Here is a 4,089-nt window from a genome sequence, read left to right as displayed (position 1 = left end):
TGTGTTTCTCTAGAACAACTCCTGGTACCACAGTCTGTATTAATCAGGGTTCTCCAAAGAAACAGAACCGGAAGAATGAATATATATGTATAGAGATTTATCAGCTTAGCTCACAGGATAGAGTCCGAGTAGTCCAACAATGGCTGCCACCACACTGGAGAGGCTGAGAATCTGTAGTCGCTCAGTCCACAAGGCTGGATGTCTCAGTAGTCCCAATCCAGTGCTGAAGGTCTGACAAATTCCAAAATATCAGCTAGTCTTCAGTCTAGCTGAACTCACCAGCAAGAGAGAAGGCAAGCAGCAAAAAGCCTGGCATTCTGCTCTGCCTTGGTCTTTTATACTGGCTGCCATCAGAAGCTAACACCCACATTTAGGGTGTGTTTTCTGGCTTTAGTTGATCCAATCAAGAAGATCTCTTTCATTTCAGTTAATCCCAGATCCAATCAAGTTGACACCCAGGATTAGCCATCACAGCCGTCTTCCCAGTTCTAGTTATACTTTAAAAAGTGTTATTTTTCTTTAAGTTGTAAGCTGAATGTATCTCGTCATTTTTACATATATTTGCCTTCAAATAACAGTGTTTGTTGCATGAACATGAAAGCAACTTGGAGAATTCCCAACAGCTCCCTCTCATTTCTTATGCTATTTCTGTAATTCATTTTATTTATCTGCCCCATATAATCAGGAATCACTCAATACATTTTGCTACTATTATTTCATTTTGATATGTTATATGTGTTTTCATGGTGCTAGAAATTGAAGTGATGCTACGAGCTCTGTCACTGGGCTACATCCACAAATCTACTACTATTTTATGCAGTTAACTTTTGGATCAACTAATAAGAAATGATGCATTTTCTTTTTATTTTATTCTTTCTCGATGAAGATTTTTTTGAACCAATTCACATTTGCCTTACATTAATTATGAAAATAATGTTTCATTACATTTTCATATATGCATATAATATATTTTGCTCATTTTAACCCACTCATCACCCTATCTTATTTCTTCTCCTCTGATTCTTTTGTTCTTTTCCAGTACTCCTCTTTCTATTCTCATGTCATTTTTTTCCTAGATTCCATGCATAAAAGAAAGCATGCAGAATTTCTTTTTCTGAGTCTGGCTTAATTTACTTAACATAATGATCTCCAATTCTATCTGTGTTCCTAAAATGACATAATTGTGTTCTTTATGAGTGAATATTTTTATTTACCTATTTTTTGGTCTTTTTGAGACAGAGTCTCCCTGTAGCTCTAGCTGGCCTGGAACTCACTATATAGGCCAGGCTGGCCTTGAATGCACAGAGATCTGCCTGCCTCTGCCTCCTGAGTGTTGGGATTAAATGCATGCACTTCCATGCCCAGCCTTATTTCTCTATTTTTATTTATCTACTCATTCAAAGGTGGCACCTGATCTGCTTCTATAGCTGGGCTATTGTGAACATTGCAATGATTAGCACAGGTAAGCAGTATCTCTAATTTGTGCCAAATGATTCCTTCAGGTACATACAGAGAAGCTAGTTTATATCATAGTTTTATTTTCAGTGTTTTGAGAAAACTATATTGATTTGCACAGTGACTGGACTAATTTACATTCTCACCAACAATGGCTAAGTGTTTCCTTTCCCTTGCACTCTCACCGCTGTCCATTGTATTTTGTTTTCTTGATGATAGCCGTTATGATTAGAGTGAGATAAAATCTAAATGTACTTTTGATTTATATATTTCCCTGATGGATAAGAACAGAACATATTTTCAAGTATTTATTGGCCATTTGTATTACTTTTTGGGGGAACTATCTGTTCAATTCACTTTACCATTTGTTGATTGGATTTGTGTGTGTGTGTGTGTGTGTGTGTGTGTGTGTGTGTGTGTGTGTGTTGTAATTTTTTAAGATTTTCACGGCTTCAAGTTATTAAACTCTTGTCAGGTGTAAGTTAGGACACATTTTCTCCCACTCTTCAGGTTTCTTCTGCACTCTGCTGGTTTCTTTCTTTGCTATGATTCCTTCTGTCTCTGTATATCTTTTGAGTCTATGTTTTCCACACTACATTATCTCCTTATCTACTCCACTGTTTGTTCTTGTCCTTTTTAAGTGAACTGATCATTTTAAAAACATTTATTTGGATTTTTCTATCAATTGTGCACTTCAATATCATTGCAGTCAGTTGTTTGGAGTGTCAGCTTTGGGAGGAATCACTTTGTCTTGGTCTGATTTTCATATCTTTAGTTTTATTTTGAGAATTGCACACTCATTGGGATGGAAATCATTTAGATTTTTATATGACAGCCTTTTTTCCCCTTTTTAAAATTGAGCTTTTAAAATTTCATACAACATTTCCCACTCAAATTCAAACTACCTCTCCCATCCATGTCTCCCCCATCCGCCCACCAAACCCTATGCACTCTGCCATACATGCCGAATCCTGTTCATTCAGGTGTTTGTACCCAAATGCCCTTCAGTGTAAATGCGCCCACTGAAGTCTAGTCAGCCCATCCAGTGGTCATATGCAAGTCATACTCTCCCTCACCCAGCAGCAAACAGTCTCAAATAATTCTCAATTTAGTGCTGGCCTGCCACCTATTTCTCACCTCCCCTTTGGGCCTTTGTTTAATTGAGCTGACATGGGTCCTGTGTTCAAAGCCACCAGTGCTTCAGGCTCACATGAGTAAGCCTCCAGTCACCTGGAAGCCTCGACCACCTTATGCTGATGAACCAGCCCTGACTCTTACAGTCTTTCTGCATTCTCTTCCACAGAGCTTGCTGAGCCATAGGTGGGTGTGGTTCCATATAGGAGCCCCATATGATCCAGTGATAACACTCCTTGGCATATACCCAAAGGACTCATGATACTGTAGAGGTACATGTACAACCATGTTTATTGCTGCTCTCTTCACAATAGCTAAGAAATGCAAGCAACCTAAATGCCCCTCAACTGAAGAATAGTTAGTGAAAATGTGGTGCATCTACTCAGTGGTGTTCTACTCAGCAGTAAGAAAAGATGAAATTATGAAATTCGCAGGTAAATGGATGGAGCTAGAGAGTGTTATACTAAATGAAGTAACACAAATATAGAAAAGTAAGTGATGTAAATTTTCCCTCATTCATGGATTGTAGCACCACCCCTTATATGTGAGTATATAAATTCTGATGTAACACCAGGAGCCAGGTAAAGGCAAAGGATACATGGAGGTAAAGGAAAAGAAACAACCTGAAAGAAGGATAGTAGGGAACAGATGTTACCTGAGGGAGGTGGGAAAATTGGAAGTAATTGGCAGGGAGGAGAGGAGGGAGGGACATAAAGGAACCATAGTGTGGGGAAGGTAGGGAAGTCAGGAAAGGAAACATCGTGAGAGTCCTGAGGTATTGGGGGGATGTTGGGGATAATGGGGGCACTGTGACTAGGAAAGGAGGGAGGATGGAGGCCAGATGGGAGATAAAAGAGTAGAAATGAGTGAATATCAGGGGACTAGGAAACCTAGAGGAAAAGGTGATGCCCTAGGACCCCTATGAGAAATATACAGAGTGTCTGAATATTAATGCATATGTATACCTAGGAGCTGCTTGGTAGGGAACACAGTGCCAGATAGAAGAGACTTCCCTTAATGCGACAAACATGACATACAGCACTCATCAAAGAAGTTTCTTTTTGCAACAGATGTAGGCTACTGCAGAGTTGCCCATCTAGTCAGGCACAGAGAATCTACACCTGGGAGATGCCCTGTACTAAGTGGCACATCTGCAGTAGGATCTATACAACCAACAGTCATGAAACATAGTAGAATAAGGGGTAGAGAGAGAGAGCTAATGCACCCCTCAACTTTCACCAGTGACACTTTTTTGTAGGGAGCAATCTTTTCTTGATATCGTGCCCTGGGATAGCAGACTGTTGTACATTGTTGAGTTTAGTTTCAAGTGAACTTCGTTGTGCAGTTTCCCTGTATTTGGCAGTCAATGTTGGGCTTTTATATAGTGTGTCAAAGCCTGAGTGAACCATTATCTTTATGAATCTTGCAGGATGGGTGCCCCTCTGGAAGTTAAGGCAGGTGTTTGATAAGCAGTGCATTGAGTGCTCCTTCAGTGGTTGT

This window comes from Nannospalax galili, unplaced genomic scaffold, assembly GCF_000622305.1.
Source record: "Nannospalax galili isolate Female #2095 unplaced genomic scaffold, S.galili_v1.0 scaffold819, whole genome shotgun sequence".
Classification (NCBI taxonomy): domain Eukaryota; kingdom Metazoa; phylum Chordata; class Mammalia; order Rodentia; family Spalacidae; genus Nannospalax; species Nannospalax galili.
The sequence above is the reverse complement of the archived record's forward strand: the minus strand, read 5'-3'. Positions refer to the sequence as shown.